Source organism: Pezoporus occidentalis, unplaced genomic scaffold, assembly GCF_034315485.1.
Source record: "Pezoporus occidentalis ecotype Australia unplaced genomic scaffold, CSIRO_AGI_Poc_V1 ctg63, whole genome shotgun sequence".
Classification (NCBI taxonomy): Eukaryota; Metazoa; Chordata; class Aves; order Psittaciformes; family Psittacidae; genus Pezoporus; species Pezoporus occidentalis.
In genome coordinates, this window is record NW_026915977.1 from 1,652,304 (window position 1) to 1,671,113 (window position 18,810).

An 18,810-nucleotide genomic window follows, 5' to 3' on the forward strand; every position below is an offset into this window, starting at 1 on the left:
AGAAGACAAAAAACGTTATAAACTAGTGTATTCATAAAATGAATCAATCTTATTTTTAATAGGTTTATATCAACAGTCCTTCTTCAAAAATTATATGTAGATTTAACACACTTCAAGGCTTGCTCCAAGCTTTACCAGCAATGCAGTGCAACCCAGCACGCAAAACGGTGTTTTGATTCTTCATGAGAGATTTCATAACATATAACAGATCTTAGTTTTTACATATTCCTTTAATGAACCACCTTCAGGTATGAAGTGCAGCACCTGTAGTTAAAAGTAGCCATCTGTCACAGTGTGGTGATCATGATCGTGATTCATTCTAGATGGCTGAAGCTTGTGAGCACTGTGATTCTTATGACCTTTCATCTGCATGACATTTCATTACTTGATGGAACTCTACCAAGTATCTGGAGCACAGCAATGCTTGGCTGTCCGTATTGTTTTCAAAGACACTCAGAGATTTGCAGAAACATAGGCACATTTTGCAATCCTGCTTTCCCTCTGGTTTTGTGAGAGGACTGAGAAAAAAGCCAAAACCATCCATCTCCCCTTCACACAAAATCACACTCCGCTATTTCCATAGAACAAACATCTTGCATACGAATTTCCTATATGATTTTACTTCTTCATCCATGATACGTAATTTTGCTAAAACACTACTTTAATTTCTCTCCTGGTGCTCAGTGTCATTCAGGATTTCAGCATTTTAAACTATTGGGATGGTAAATAGAACTGAACAGTGAGCCTAATACTGATTTTTAAAACTGGTTTTGTGCTCCCTTCCATCCCATATTATTCTATGATTCTACATTCAGTCTCATCTCCAGTTATTGATTAAAAGGGACATAGTCTTTTCCAGCTCCTACAAATTACCTGCCAACCGCAGCACAAAGCTAAGTTTTGAGCGCATTAGTGTGTGAGCTAAATCTCACCCTTCGCTTTCTTTTATTCACTGTTCATGTATATCTTTCTATTGCTGTATGTTAGGGAACCTTGAAACTTCAGAAAACATATTCCAGATTGTGATACAATACAGGCAGGAGTGGGTTAAAGGAAAGATGTATATTCTTACAAAGGAACCTCTTGTCTAGTGTACGATAAGCAATAAGGTTTAGAGGGTGAGTTCATTAAATTAACAAATACGATGCTGCATGTAAAATCAAGGCAATATTGTTTAGCAGTACAGAAGTATTGTTGTTTGTGCATGAATTAAAGTCTGAACATTGCTGAATTCAAAAGTTTCAGAAAAAAGTTCTAGAAAAGCAGCTTAACACTAAGAAATGAATAAATAAATGAAACATTCAAGCATTTAACTTTAGCAAATGAAAGTTAAGTAAGGACCCACTGATGTCCTATAGAAATTCATCCACATGGAGAGCAGACATCTGACAATAAAAGGCACTTTAGTCCATCGGAAACAAAAAGGTCTGTAAAATGCACAGTTTTAACAATCAGTATCATTAATCTTTACAACAACAACTATCATTTACCTTCTTTGAAATGAAAACTAATGACATTCTAAAAGACATTCTAGGTCAAGTACAAGTATCTAATTTGGATGTAGCCATGGCTTGGTTGAAATTTCCAGTAAAATATTCAAAACAGTTAATGAAGTGGCTGAACTGTGTGAATTTACAAATAAAAGGGTGAGAAAAGGTACTGTTATTGTCAAATAGCCTGGTAATTTCCTCTGCCTGGATCAACACATGACAGAAATATGTATTTACTGTATTTTTAAGAGCTAGATGTGATTTTACTTATTGTCAAGAGCTATCCTTTTCTAGTTATCATGAATGTTTGTGGGTTTATTTTTTTTTTGTTGTTGTTGATTTGGGTGTGTTTTTTTTTTGTTTGGTGCTTTCTTTAATCAAAATTTCCATCTTCTACGTAGAATTTGAATTTGCTTGGAAAAAATCTAAATGGTAGAACAGCCATTTCATATTACATTTTAATGTTAATTGAGAACAAATATAAGCAGCAACTTACCCAATTATAAGACCTGGAATTTTATGTATTGTCAATAATTATACATATTTCTGTTTCTGAAATAATTTCGAGTTAATATTAGGAGAGGGAGAGACTTACTGTAATATTTTGGCTATTTGTGTATGCATATACATTGACTACCATTGTATTAACTTCCCTTATTAGTGGTTACAACTAGCCGGATTACTATTCTAACTTACTGTTTCATAAAGCCACAGCTAATTTGTACATTAAGAAATTTCAAGATTGGCACCAAATTTGTAAGTACTAGAAGACTATTTTTATCAATTCTTTCCTTCCACTTTTAAATTCAGTGTACAAAAAATTACAAGGAAAAAATTAAATAATAGACTGTCTAGTTTTTAATTCCCATGTAGAATAAATCACATATAGTAAAGCCTCTTACATAAAAGATAATTAAAATTGGAATTAAGAAGTATGAAGTGGCACTTTGCAGAAGAAATGAGAATACTTGGAAGTATAGTGATTTATTAGTGTGACCCATAAGAGAAAGTGGAAAAAAGAGGAGGAAAAAAGTCTCAACACCCTCTTCTGATACGAGGTTTACAAGAAATCTACTGACTAATGGTTGTTTGTGGGACAGATGGATGGAATTCATTTACTATATTTCTTGCAATTATTAAATGTCACAGGCACATATAAATAGCTTACATTTATTTTTCCCTCCTGCTATCTTCATTCATAAGCTCCAGCCCACCTCCAGTTTTGACTATCTGAAACCAAAACTGCAATCCTTAAAAACTCCCTATTCTGCTGCCACTTTACACCAGATGCGCTTATAATCTAGTTTTCACTGTTATTTTCCCAAGCACCTGAAGTCCTGCTTCTTGGCATGACCAAACTCCCAAATTTCTCATTGTCAATGAAGATACATACAACACACCTCTGGGACACTGTCCTTTGGCAAATATTGCTGCTGGCGTTATTTAGCCTTTTGTGTTTGAGTGTGGGTTAAAGAGAAACATGGAGTTAACAGTCATGAATCCATATCAATACTGGCTGTAGAGAATACAACTTCTTTGCTAAACCTATACCTGATATTATCTTCCTTCTCACCCTTTGTTTTTGTTGACCATCTCCCTCAACAGGATGCATTTAAGCCTTATCAGGAACCACAAATTAGACATTCATTCATGCCGTTCATGCTGGGACTAGTTGGGTGACTCAGTGACCATCAGAGAAAGTACAGGTTTGTCATGTAAGGGTGAGAGTTCTTGTTTCTCTGGAGCAAAGTGGGTGGATATCTTAAACCCATAGGTGACTATCATAGCAGATTTAAGAGGAAAGCTGTAGTTCACTTAAACTTCATTTATACCATTAGGGATGGAATAGTTTTAATAAGAGGGGTGGGAAGTTTCCCCATTCCCTATCCAACAGTTGCAAGCTAATCACTAAGCTTTTATTTTAAATTACATTTTTATCACCATTTCCTTCTATTTTTTTTTTTTTCAGAAGAAAGACATGTCTGCTGCTGTGATATTGAAAGAAAGATCACAAAAGCATACCTTTAGTAAATGGTTTCTGCTGGTGGAGCCTAGTGATAAAAAAAAACCTCTTCTATTTGAATACTTAAGTCCTGGAGAGTAGTTAGATTTAAAAGGTATCCTATTTCCAGTGCAGAATCTAAAGTAACCCAGTCATAGAGTTGGCAGGCAAAGCATTAGGAAGAAAAACTTACACTATAATAAAGGGTAACTTGTACTGTCTGACTGTTTTTACATAGACAGAGCATGGCTGTCTATAAACCAAGATAAAAAAGAACAACAAACCCAAACAAAAAAAAAAAAATCCAAGAAAATATAGCAAGTGATATGACAGTCAAAAACAAGAAGTGAGAAATGAAGGCTGACAAAGGTGAATTCAAAAATGCCTCTATTCCAACAGAGAAATTTGTTCCACAGTTATGACTAGGAGTCTATAACAACTTAATAAATAGAGAAGAAAATGAAGAAGGAAACAGGAGGAACCAGGTTCTGACCTAATAGCATCAAGAAATAACACAAGAGCTTACAGTCCCCTATGGCGATGCACGACATTTGAAGCATTTCACTTAATTATAGCTGTACTAATTTGTAGTAGTTGCTAAATAAATATACTGTATCCTGTAGTCTTTGATAATGAAATAGTAATGAAATGCTACTTGTGCTTTAGAATCTCACAGTAAACTGGAGCAAGTGTTTTCCCACATCACTGAGAATGCCCTGCTTGCTTTTCTTTAAGCTCTTCTTGGTGAGCACATAAAAAATAGTCTCTCACTTGGCAGCCCAAGTAGATTCCTTACATGGGTAATGAAGGTGAAGTTCCCTAAAATTAGATGTTCTAATATGGAGTACGACAGCACATAAATCCTTGCCTGTATTTGTGATTTCATTCTCCAAGACAAGAACTGTTTTGCAGTAGTTGTGTACTAATTTTGGAGTCACTTCCAATACACCCTGGAGTCATGCTTGGCAGCAAAATTTGTTTGCCAGTAGCACAGGCTACAGTTAGTAGGAATTATGAATGGGAAAGTGCAATTAGGTCATGGAGCAGAAGTGTTCCCCCTGGTCTCTCCTCATTTAAAACCAGATTTGTTTAAGATGAAGATATGCCTCATTGTTCTTCAGATAGTCTCAAGAGGGTCTGGCAGCTGGACTAGGCAGAAATTCATCCTGATGGTAACACAGTGATCAAGGCTTTCTGGAATGGCTGCATGCTTACTAAACGTATTTTACAAAGCATTCTGTATATATTTTATAACCAGAATAAATGTGCTGGCAATTGAAAACTGGAAGCCTGTTACTGGAAATTACTTTTGCAAACTGTACTTATCCAGTGGCAATAACACATTTTAACATCTGCTGTTACCTTGCTGAAGAGTATGGATTTAGCTATTACTAGGAACTTAATAAGCCGAGTGCCTTCATCAGCTGCTTTCCAAATCACTGTGTCATATAAGGAATTCTTTAGGGAATCAAAACCACAGTGTGTCATAGTGCATTTAGCAAATAACAAATGCAAACACATTGAAATCTATATGCAGGGAAAGGAGAAATACATCTCCTGGGTTGGATGCTTATTGGACTGTGAAAGTAGTCTAAAAATCAAATAAAGACCTAGAAAGTATCTGGTATAAAAAAAAAAAATCTCTGTCTATGAAAGTAGATGGACAAGATGATGGTGATAAAATCTGCATAGAAATGGGCTAGGTTCATCAAAATACTCCAGCTGTTTTACTACGATGGTGAAAAGTAGTAATAACTGTTAAATCAAGCTTGTGGCTGGTTTGCATTGTTTGACTGAGTCAAAGCATTTAGAGCAAAACTGTATTCTTAATAGTTTGTGTTCATGAAAATAGTGGCTTGCTCCTTGCCCATCACAAAAGTTTCAGTTTTGCTCTTTTATAAATTCTTTTATAATTCCAATACTAGTGAAAAAAGGCAAACAAATTTCACTTAATTCTTCAGCTGATTATTTCCGCTCTTATCCGAGTTTTGCATCCTAGTGCTGTCACTACTATTGTTTCTGATGCATTTTAGAACTGTTTGTCTTCTGTTTTCTTCACCTCTCCTATGCCTCATTAGCCATTTTTAATAGGTATATCAATAACAAGCAGAACTAATTTCATCTAGAGACTTTATCACATCTTCCATGGAGTGTTAGCTCTTGTTTTATGTTTCTTCCACTTGTCACACCTTTCAATATCATTGGTTATCACTGAATTACTTAAATGCAGCTAACGGATTCTTTATTACAAAGTCATCTTCTTGTTGCTTGGCAGCTCTCTGCCTGGCCTGTTTTGGGGCCTGCATAATGAAGACTGCTCTCACTGATTATACAAGGAGCATCTGCAATGCTATTAAGGAAACTCACCTACAGTAATTTGTACAAATAGTTCATAGGCAGTGTAGAATGCATGTGTTTTCCCTGTCTGAATTCTGTTGCCTCTCTGTCTTGCATTAACTTCCAGCTTTGGCTTTCAGATCTTAAAAATCTGTTTACAGCAGAATCTTCTTAGGAGACCTTTTAGAGCAGAGCCTTCTCTCTTCTGTAAGGCCCTGAACATACCCTGTATCAGAACTGTATCATCTTAGCACTTCTCTGCACATTGCAGCAATTCTGATAACCTGCAGTTACGAAGTGACTACTGTGGAGGTCTTTTCAGAGGAAGGAGCACTGTCCTTTAAACCTTGACTAGTTCAGTTGCTGCTTTCATGACCAGTCCTGCTGGTTTGGAAGAGTATCTTCAGAGGAGTAGGAAGTTCAAAGGGAATAGAAATCTGGCTCTAACCTGCTCAGTTTGCTCAATGTGTTTGGACCAGTCTCCCTTGGATAGGCACCTTCTAAATGATCCAGGGACAAAAATCTACGATATGTATGACTGTGCTGAAATATATAGCAATCCAGGCAGAACAAATGAGTTTCATTACAGAAACTCCTAAAAACTAACAGGATACAAGTATGAATAGCAAGATAATGACATGCATAATAATAAAAGTTTACTACTGTACTGCAAAGAGAAGTATGAAATAGTAGCTGTAGCATATTATGCACACACTATTAGGAGAAGAGTGTGGCTAACAGCTCTAAATACAAGCTTAAGTAGCTTTCAAATATTTACCAGTGCTCATAGGTCTTCAATAGCATTTCATAATAAGAGTGTTGCGTTGTCCTAAGCAGAGCATGCAACTGTTTATCTCCTTCTGAATTTCAGTTCCCTGAAGAGCCACAGTTGCTGCTGATTCATGAAGACTGACTTGATTTCCTTTGTATAAGTAATTAGCAAATTATTTCTAGATTACTGAATATATACTGACATTTATATTTCCACACATCACTCTTTCCTTGATAGATGCCAATGTGTTGTAACTGTTTTAACTGACTTTATCTGTAGTAACTGACCTGTTACCCTTCCTATTTTTTCTCCCTCATCATGATGGTGGGGAGTGAGTGAGTGGCTATCTGTTGCTTCATTGCTGGCTGGGTTAAATCACAAAGATTTAGGATGCATAGCAGGAAGAAGTTCAGTTTTTCAAAAGGCAGGTACAGTGCAAAGCTCTGTTCAATGTGTTAAACTTTCTAACAAACTGGAATCCACATTCACCTTTGCCAGGTCTAAGTTGAAATAGGCAAATTTAGGCCTTTTTGAATATCCCTTTTCACCACTATAACTTTTGAAGGTCATGGGCTTTAGCAAAGGAAATTGAATCCTATAAAGTATTATTTAAAAAAATAATTTAAAAAAAGACAAAAGAAAGAATTTTAAAGAAACTTCTGGGAAGTTTTGATTAGTATCAAATCAAATTCGAGTTTAAAAGTCCTCAAAGACAGCAGGGAGGCAAAAAAATAACGATCCTATCTCAAAGGTACAGCGATAGATTTAATTAGTAACAGACATTCTCAGCTTGGCAATGGGCATTAATATAAGAGTGCAGAGAGCTCTGCTGGGGAATGGTGCTTTACATGGATGAGTAACTGAAGGCAAACCCATGACTCTGTGCATTGTATAAAAAGATGTTTTGGTACAACCTTTATTTGCCAGAAAAAGCTCCAGGAAGGCACAGCTTTTAAAAACATGACGAAAGTATTTACCTACTCCTTCATATTGGGTTTCTGGGGTTTCATTTTAACACATCTCACCCAGCTAGTCACCTACGCAGAGCAGCAAAGGTATGAATGGAGACCTACCTCTCCCTTCTTTTCTTACTGCTAAGACCAGACCTTCCCAGCACTGTCTGCATGTCCATGCATCAGCGCACGCTTGGTCAGTACAGGGAGATTTAAACTTAAAGCTCACTAATGTGACAAAGTCCTCCTGTAATATTAGCATCAAAGACATGAATTTCAATATCAGCATATGTGAGGGACACACATAATTAACTCCAGGTGAATTAGAGTTGCAGGTTTACCCAGGTAGCATAAAATACGTTGTGATCCTTTGTCATAGATCATGAGTCTACTAGAAACTTGGTATGTCTTTGGGTATGCTTAATTCAGAGTGACAAGTGTCTGTCGTGAAGAGAATGACACACTATGTGCCTGAGCAACTCTTTATCTAGGAAATAATACCTAGAAAAGGTTAGAAATGCAAATACTTTAATTCATGACACAGTTTGTTCATTCCCTGAAAGCACTGACTTTTAAAGAGGTTAAAATCAAACTAGAAGGTAAAATGCTTTAGTCACTTAAATATTAATAGCATAAAGTGTTTATTGTAGCAATAGGCACTGGTCTCAATAAAGTAACATTTTGCAAGCTTTCTTATCCTATTTTTTTTTTTTTTAAAAAAGGATTTTATTTTTTTAAAAAAAAAAAAAACATTTCTGTGATTTAGGGATCAAAATATTTAGCTTTAAAGTTGCCAAAGCAATTTAAGTGAATTTGATTATTTGAGCATTCACATTTGTATATTGGGTCTGTTGGGCCACACAATCTGATTGAGGGCGAAGCGATAAAGAAGTTGATCAAGTTGAACAAAGCTGAACAAATTTACATCCATGGAAGAGCTTTTGACCAGACCAACAGGCACCTAATTACCATGAAAGATAATGAGAAATGGAGTCCTAAATATAAACTTACTTTCCTTCCCTACTTACAGACCTTAAGCAAGGAGCTTGTATTATCCATGTCTGATAAAAGTCAAAAAGAGCTACATTATACAGAATTATATGATGTTTAGTATGACAAAAAGCTGAAGATGAGGTGGTACTTATACTTTCAAAGGTATGGCAGAAATATACTTTCATAAGCTTTTATTTAACCATACGATAAAATCATAATACATGTACACAGACAGTCAGTGACAGTCACTCAGAATTTCCCCTGTTCTTGATTTTCCATGTATTTAGAAATATAATGAAGTTTTTTGACGGAACTGTATAAGCAATGAAGATCATAATTGGGAACATCAGTTAAGAAATTTACCAATGCCTTTATAGAAGGAATTTATTTAATGAATGAACTAATGTATTAAAATTTAACTTGTTGGATAGTGTCCCAGATACTTAAAAGAGAGATTTTTTCATGTTATCCAGTGGTTTCTGAAATATATAAAAAAAAGGAATATAAAAATAACTATGCTGGAGCATACCATTGATTTTTTTTTGCATATGTTATGTTCCTATTCAGGCAAAAAATATTGCAATGAGAACTTCTATTGATGTTTACGTGTCAAAAATGTTTTTCTTGTTAAAGTTAGCAGCCCAAATAGCCTGTTACAGTGCTACATTTCATAAGGTTATCATAGGTACTGCAACTTAATACACTTCAACATGAAACTTGTTTACAGAACCAATATAAATCACCCTTTCCCTTCTTAAGTATCTTGGGCAAAATCCTAATAATGTGTCTAATAAATAGTGAGTTTCCTGCCCCCCAAAATGTTCTGTCCCATTCACCTTGATGCAAATAATAAATATGATATACCATTGCATTTCTTCCTATTTATGTTGAAAATTTCCTCCTTTATAGGGAAACTTGATTATCTTTTTTAACAATGCCATTTGTAACTTTAGAGCAAGAAAGGCTGTGTTTATGTGCATTTTACATTTGGTGTGCCGATCAGCAGACGCTGAAGTGATGAGGGGAAGGAAGATGCTTATTTAGACTACTTAATCAACAGCCGGAACATACTGCCCCCACTTTCTGCTTCGTCTCAAGTTTTTAGTATGACTTTTGTTCAGCTTCTCCTGTAGGTGTTTGCAGTACTTCATCCTCTAAAATGGGAACAATATGGCTTGATTCCTTTCACTCTTTTTATGTCTTGCCTATTTAAAATGTGGTCTTGTTATAACATTTGGCGCAGTGAAACTCCAGTGTTATTTCCTATTGCAAGGTAAATAATAAATGACAAATATTGTTTGTCTGCTGGGAGAAATATGGCATAAAATAACGAATTATGTACACTTTGAAGCCTTTCAAGCTTTTAAGGCTACTTTACCCTTATTACACCTCTGTTCCCTCTTCCAAATGCTTAGAAAGGTTTACCTTGGAAATTGGCAGGATGAATAATATGAAGAATAGACCATTAGACAGAGCTTCAAATTAGGGATAGCACTAAGCATATTGAATTCTTTTCTTTCATAAGAACACATTAGTAAAGAGTCAATTATTAACTCTGCCACTTGATTTATTCCAACATTTTGAATGTATTAGAGGTCAATGTATTTCAATGTGTTATTTTTTTTAAATTATTATTTCAAGTGGCAATTAGGTTCACAGAGGGTAAGTAGATTATAATAGATCCCAGCTGCTGGGCCCATGCACTGGTATGTCAGTAGGATTTATTATAACTTGTACCTTCAGAGAATAAGAATTACATTCTCTTGAAGTTAATGAGATTATATGCTGTTCAGTAGGTATTTTCAGTGTGATTTGATAGTGAATTCTTACTGAGAGATCCAGGCCTTCATTTTATCAATATTTCTGAACACTTACTTCTGCATCTTTCCAATTAAAAATCACGTTCACAGTTTAATATGCAAACATACCCTCAGGTTTTGTCATACTGCGTTACTTAATGAGACTATTAAGTGAACATCCATTGAAAGTTCATTCAACAGTTAACTGAAGGCAGAGAGTCTGCAAATTATGAATTTTAAGAGTTAAACTGGTGAATTATATGCATAAAAGTGAAGGGAATGAGAGACCACTACTTGCACTTCTGGGACAGAAGCTCAGTGAATAAATGATCCTGACAGTATAGAATCACAGGATGGTTTGGGTAGGAAAGGACCTTAAAGCTCATCTAGTTCCTATCCCCCTGCCATGTGCAGGGACACCCTAAACCTAAACCAGGTTTCTCAAAGCCCTGTCCAACCTGGCCTTGTTATCTAGAACACATTGTTATAGAATGTATTGTTTATCAAACCAGACTTTGTCAACCTTAAAGGATTTTTAATCTCTTGATTTCATTAAGTTGCTACGATGAAGAAAGATTAATTTATTAACTGATTTACTGTTTACTTAGAAACTGAATCTATTGTTTGTTTGTTTGTTTTTTTTTTAATATCTGGAGGCTTTTCCTCCTTAATTTAAGGAAACACAAACCAAAATTGTTACACTGTATCTGTCATCAGAAAATTATATGACTGTTCAGGCACAAGAAAGGATCAGATTGTTCCTTTTTTAGGCATGAAGTGGGGAGAATGTGACAGCAAAGAAAAGTTATAATTAAGAGTTTTCTCCATCAGTAAGTTGGAAAGAGATGTTACTTTTCCTTTCCTACAACTCTGAAATGAATACTGTCATTCCTGCCATTAAGAAGCAAAAGAAGTTGTTTTCTAGGACAAGAAAACTTAACTGCAAATCATTTTTTGATAGATAATGCCCCTCTGTGTGTAAGTGGTAAATCTTATTGTGGTTCTTTTGGGGAAACAAAGTGTTTGTGAAAGATTTCTAGGTTCCTAATTAGGGAGGTCTTTGGAGCAAGGCATACAGAGAGTAGAAAACTTCTGATAAGAAGACCTGTTCTTCAAGATGACCTCGGTTGGAAACACTGAAGTGCTGATTTGTGTTTGTCTGAGCTGGGTTCTTTTTTTAGAAAAGAGGCATATCTTGAGGACATGAATAGGAAATTATTTTATTTGATTTATTTATTTTTCTTGTTCTGGCCGATGAGTCCCCACAGAACCATAGAATAGTTAGGGTTGGAAAGGACCTTAAGTTCATCTAATTCCAACCCTTTGTGCCATGGGCAGAGACGCCTCACACTAACCAGGCCACCCAAGACTCTGTCCAGCCTGGTCTTGAACACTGCCAGGGACGGAGCATTTACCACTTCTTTGGGCAACCCATTCCAGTGCCTCACCACCCTCACAGTAAAGAACTTCTTCCCTGTATCTAACGTGAACTTCCCCTGTTTGAGTTTGAGCCCAAGCCCATCATCCCTTGTCCTATCACTGCAGTCCCTAATGAAGAGTCCCTCCCCAGCATCCCTATAGACCCCCTTCAGATACTGGAAGGCTGCTATGAGGTCTCCACGCAGCCTTCTCTTCTCCAGGCTGAACAGTTCCAACTTTCTCAGCCTACCTTCATACAGCAAGTGCTCCAGGCCCTTATTGTCCTTGTGACCCTCTTCTGGTCTTGCTCCAACAGCTCCATGTCCTTCATATCTCTGAAACATGCCTTCCAATATTTTATTTTGGTTTTGGTTGTTTTATTTTGTTTACTTTCAAGGAGAGATTTTTCCCCAGCACTTTTTCCAGCTAGAGCTATAACATTAGAAAAATAATCAATATATTCTTGCAGATGCATGTAAAGTTCAACTGCCAGAAGAATGTAAGAACTAGAAACATCTTTCCACTCCTTTGTTTTGTCCTAATACCTGTTTGGTCAGCGTCTACCAGTCTTAGTGGCACAAGAAACTACAATATTGTAAGATTTAAGTCTTCTACTTATTAATTTGTTCTAATGTACAAAGGAAATATTGAGTTTTCTTCACGGTTACAAATGATTTCCAGAACACTGAAAAGGCTTTTTTCTGAGAATCAGTACATTTTCAAGAGTATTCTGACAATCCATAAGTGATTTTTTTTTTTTTTTTATGTAAATTTAGACATGCAACATAATGGGTATTTTTTTTTGTCTTTCTTTGATTGAGACAAAAATTCCAGCACTGAAGTAAGAATCAGGCTTATCTATTTTTCTGAATCAGAACATGAATTGAAAAGAAGAGTAAGTAAATTATTGCAGATGTATAGTAGAAAACAAATTCCTCATGATTTCATTGTATTCATTCTCTGGAGACACCAGTATCAGACTCTTTCAATTTAAAAAGAAATTCATTCTTTGGAGTTTCTGATTATACCTTTACAATTTAACTTTAGACCTAGTGTAAGATTGAGTAAAATCTAGACATCTCAAAAATGTACCTTCCATATGAGATTAAATTATAATTTTCCTCCAGTTACTTGAAATTGTGCACCTTTCTGTACCAAGAATTCACTGCAGGGAAGGAAAAAATGTATTGATTCTGACAAAATAGTTAGGTTTCTCATTATGTTCGATTGGACCCCTACTAAAACTGTAGCCTAGATACTCTTCTTGTGCTTTCTTGTATTAACTTCAAAGTAGAAAAAAACCTTAACTTGCATTAGGTCAGGATCTTTCTTCAGAACAACAGTAGTAACTTACAAGCATCCAAGACACTTCAATTTGAATATTTTAATGTGCTGCAAATGAAAATTTCATCATGTGAATGGGGTCGGCAAAGGAAAATGCAGGTTCCTACTTGACAATTTTACAAATAATTTAGGAAATTATTTATTGCTGGAGAAGTTAGTGTCAAGATGGTTTGGTGAATAAAGTGGTTTTCTGTGTTGTTAGCTCCTTGTATCACAGTTGTCAGCCCAAGCAATGTGCTGGGGTAATGGTAGTGTTCTTGTTATCAATACTTATTATTTATTGAGAATGTCACTGCAATTGGTGCGTAACAAATGTAAGTCAAGGCAGGTTTTCCCTAGTAATATTTGCATGAACTTGTTACACAAATTCTGCCTGAACAAGAAATTCAAAATGATAAAGGAAAATGGAAAGGAGAGGGCACGGATTATCAATAAAACCGTTTATCCAGAGTCTAACTAGCATATATGGACAGGTGAAGAAGTTCTATCTGGGCCTGAATGGGGCTGATACTGTAAAAGGTGACAGAAGAGATGAAGGGACAAAGATGATAAACCAGGGTAGTGATGCTTCTTCACTGTGTCCTGAGTTGGCTGATTTGTTACAACATGATTTCCTCATTAGCTATAAATAACAAAAAAAAAATGTTTCTTCAGTTTATAGGATCAGAAAAAAAAATAATTTCACTGGTGTCTAATGGGAAAAAAAAATTAGAGCCATAATTCATATGCATATTCGTGGTGATTTAGCTTCTTTATTGCTGTACTCCCTACAGATAATATTCATAGTAAATTTGTGGATTCATCAGTTGAAAGCTTTTGGGAACAAAGTTCCTCAGAAGCATTGTTTGAGGTAATCATCAGGCTCTATTATCAGAATTCTTTCATAATGATTTTTGTGCCCCATATAACTTTGAGTTGATTTTTATGGAGAAATTATTCTTGAAAAAGACTGTGAAATGAGCATCTTATTATTATTCTGGAATAATTTCTGAATGATGGTGACTTTATTAAACCTATTTAATGCAAATTAACTAAAACCGACTAGTTTTGAACTTGTGTGACTGCATAATGCATGTGCAATTCTCAAATAACTTTGTTTGTCATAATCTCTATGAAGATAAATCTTGCGTATAGAAGTAAGACATGCCATCAGAATGACTATAATTATTAGCAGAATTTTTTATCCATTCTCTTAAAAAATATATAAATATTAGTCATTTAGAGAAAAATTACTTCTCACTGGACAGTGGTCTGAAAAATGTGATTGTTGGACTCCACTTCCCTCGCAGAGGTGGATACATGCTGCCAGAATTCATGGTGTTTAGAGAAAACAGATTTTTCAAGGGAGGGCTGGCCACAGCATGTTTGAAGGTGATGATTGTGAGTTTCTTTTCAAAAGGCCCCAGGGAATCTCGCAAAGGACTTTAAATAATTCACATGGCAAAAATGCATCCAGAGAGCTTAAAGTCAATAAAGCCTCTAGCTCTTTATAGTACTTTATGACTGAGCCCTAGTATATTAATTCAAGCTCTCAGAGGCAAAGACACCATATTCTCAATCTGCTTGGGTGCAAATATGAGATACCATATGGGACTTAGCCCCAAGAGGGAGGACACAATAAACCCACAGTCAGAAAGCTTAAATAAGAAGTGGGATTGGTTTCTTTAGCATAAATAACACTTTTGCTACCCTGCATTTCATGAGCCTACATTGCTGATGTGAATAATTTCGAGTAGAAAAAGTGTGATAGAGTAGAAATCTGTGTAGGATAGGAGATAAATTTAGGCCTGTAATGAGGGACAGTTTGAATTACGTGCCCAGCGTATCAGCTGTTAAAGACATTTTTCTTTGCTGTTTTTTTTTTATGCAGAAGTTTCAAAATGTTTTCCACCCAACATTATTTCTCTCACTTCCTGTGGATGTTGTGGGTTTCTTAAACAGAATAAATCTGCAAATAACATAGAAAGCTTTCAGCAGAGCCTGTGACTGGTTTTCTGCAGCCCATATTCAAGTGAAATGAAATTCAGATCTGACCAAGCAGTTACTTGATATTAAAAATGCAACACTTCAGCAGATGTAAAGAATGTACAAGATAGACTTGTTAACATAATTGAAGACAATTACTCATGTTTAGGTTAAAAATTAATATCCAATTTTGTTTGTTTTAACAAGCTTTCTCGAATTTGCAAAGAAAAGAGGCAGTTTTATGACCAAATTGAAATTTAATCAGAAGATATGGAACCTTTTTATCCATCTTTTTCACCATTCTTTCTTATCCTGGTTTACACTGAACCCAGGACATTTCTGTACAATTTAGAGAAGTTACAAACACTGGATCCATGAACATAAATGTAAGGTTTTTATGCTGCCATTTTTGATGTATAATATACTGTTACCACCAAATTTTAGGAGGGAAAGCAAATTCCAAGACAGCACAAAGAGTTAGGGTGAGGAAAATGTGATAATTGTTATTTAGGTTACTGCTTTCTGTTTGAGAACTTCTTAACAGATATTGTTTGAATATGAGTGACTATTCCATGCTCATAGGATTCAGGTGAAGAAACAAGAAAAATGGTTGCATGGTGGAATAAAAGTGTTCAAGAAAACAGGTGGAATAAACTTCATATCCTGTTTTGGCCAAGATAGATAACTTCTCTGCCTCAGTTTCTAAGTCTATATCAATAAGATGCTGGGGAGGGACTCTTCCTTAGGGACTGCAGTGATAAGACAAGAGGTAACAGGTGCAAACTTAAATAGGAGAGGTTTAGGTTAGATATAAGGAAGAAGCTCTTTACTGTGAGGGTGGTGAGGCACCGGAATGGGTTGCCCAAGGAAGTTGTGAATGCTCCATCCCAGGCGGTGCTCAAGGCCAGGTTGGACAGAGCCTTGGGTGACATGGTTTAGTGAGAGTTGTCCCTGCCCATGGCAGGGGGGTTGGAACAGGATGATCTTAAGGTCCTTTCCAACCCTAACTATTCTGTGACTCTAAGTTAATAATTATTTCACTTACAGGGATAACTGGTCTAGGTTAACTGAATTTTTCAGGAGTGCAAAGGTCTTAGTTGAATCCTGTACAAATCTTTCTGTTAAAGCCTGGGGGATATATTTGATCCAACAAACTCAGCTGTCTAAACATTACTTGTAAATAGCATTGAGAAGGATGTCTATACAATTTGATATCATTAATGTTTGGGAAATATTCCCTTCGTGCCTCTAACCCTTTTCTATTGTCTCTCACTCCTACATCTGTCAGCTTTTACAGTTATCTTGTGGTGTGCAAAAAAAAAACGTGATTTAACCCCTACCTTTCTTGCTTTGATTCCTGGTTCCCCCCCAAAGGCAGCATCTTAAAGGCAAACATAAAATTTCCTCTTAAAGGAATTCTCTTTCCTGCTATACAGAAATCCCCTTTTAAAGCCTGTCAGTGCTGTTTCTTAAACAGCTGGGAATATTTGCTCTCAAGTTAGCAAGAAAATACCTGAGATGTCCAGTACAGAATCCAGTGTCCTAAGGAGCATAATACTAGGAACGCCAGAAGAAGATACAAGAATTTCACGTTAGGCAGAAGTGTAATAAGCTGGTTTTTACATTGTCATCTTCTAATCTCCAGAATTCAAAGTCTGTATTAAAACTGAAAGATGGTACTTAATAACTTTACAGAACTTATTAGCATTAACTACTATAGCTCTACATACTTTTTGTAGTCTTAATGATGTCCAGTCTCACTGATAACCAGTCTTTCTTTCAGTCTATTAAACTGAAAGTGGGTTTTATTTGGTTGTCAGTAATGCTCTGGCATCAGATGATCTGTGCCGATTAGAGCTAAAGTGTGCTAGTTGTGCTTGCAGAAACTGTCACATTTCATCTTTCAAGTGACTGTTATCCACCACCCTTTGCATAATCCCTTTTAATAATTAAATAATTGTCCTTTTAAATAATGGGAGAAAATCATACATTTTGTACCAGGTTCCAGTATCCTTGAGCCCTACATGTTGATCCACACTAATATGGTAGGGAAGAGAAAGTCTGAGAACAAGGAGGGTAATTTCTGTTAACTTCCCATTGAGCAGTGCCAGGAAGATGTTAGAAGCAAAAGAATTACAAATGCCAGAAATCCCACAGTTTTGCTCTTCTGTCCTTAAACTTCAGTGTGAATGTAATATATTGATGGGTCGGGTCAGGTCCTCAACTCAGCTTCCAACAGAGTGTAAGAAAGCTGGGAGATGGCATCTTTGTAAGTTGTCACTGGAACTGAAAGACTCCTCTGTTTGGCAGGTGAATTTGGAAAGCTCTGTCCGTCCATCCACCCACCCATCCATTCAGATTGCCTTATGGTGTCAGCAGATGCTGAAGTGAGTCACAGCCTGTTCCCCCCTTCAAAGGCACAGTTGTGTCAATGAAGGATATGTAGAGAGTGCTCTTGGCAGAGAGGTCTTTGGTTGATGACGTAGGCAAAACAGCCCTGAAAGAGGATAAAGTGCAGATGACTAACAGAGCATCCGTAACTGCAAATTGTCACAAAGGAGAGAACGTTAAGAGAAGTAAATGGGATTTAAAGTTGGGAGGATCTCAAATAAATTGGTTGGGAATGAAGGTAAACCCCATGACTCAGGGATCAGCAAGACTGTACGACTAAAAACTGAGGCTACTTCTGGCTCCATGTGCATTGGACTCCGTGACACAGCATCTGGCACTGTTCCTCAGAGTCTGGAAAGCTTGAATGATCTGGGTAGAAAGATGAGAGTTAAAAATATCCAAGCTATCCATGAATTTCCCAGAAAACCTACTATCTTACAGCATAGACAAGAAAGGAAACAAGTGAGACCAAGGAATGTTGAGTCAAGTGTGGGGAGAACAGGTTGCATAGATGTGATGGCCCTCATTATATCTATTCATAGTCAAGTAACCTTCAAACAAGCAATAGAGAAAAGGCTAAAAGGGACCAGTCATGTCCGAATACTCAGGCATGAAATATGATCTGGAAATCCTTTAAATCTGACAAAGTCAAATCCCAAATTGCCTATTGAAAACAAGTATGCGTGCACTGTTGCCAACACCATATTCAGAAAGGAAAAGTGACAGAGCTGGTGATTCTCAACAATCAGAATGCAAGGAGAATTGCTTGGGTCAATATCAGAGGCTCATAATTAGAGATGACTGAGAATTACAGGACTCTAAATACTAATTCATTAAAGCTGTATGTAATGAAATTGCTGGGCAGGATTTCATTATAGACTACCTAATCTCTCTATAGAATGACCTAAACTGCATCAAAAATTGTGTTATGCTGAGCAATTTTAGCTGAGGAATATTAATTAGACATTGCAACAAAACCCACTTAATTCTCTTAACATCAGAGATACAACAAAGTCCTGCAGCAAGGGATAAATTTAATATTCTCAGTAAAAAGTTAATCACTAATTTAAAATACAGCAACTCTTCAAGTAACCCATGATTATTGCCTGGTACAGCTTGTTTTTGTACAAAGAATTTGTAGCCAACAACAAAATTTGGGAATGCTACAAATGAAATCAAAGGAAGTGGTGAACTACAACAGGCTTTAGCATTAAAAAACTATGTTACAGGACATCTTAAAAATAGATTTGACTTATAGAATCATAGAATAGTTAGGGTTGGAAAGGACCTTAAGATCATCTAGTTCCAAGCCCCCTGCCATGGGCAGGGACACCTCACACTAAAC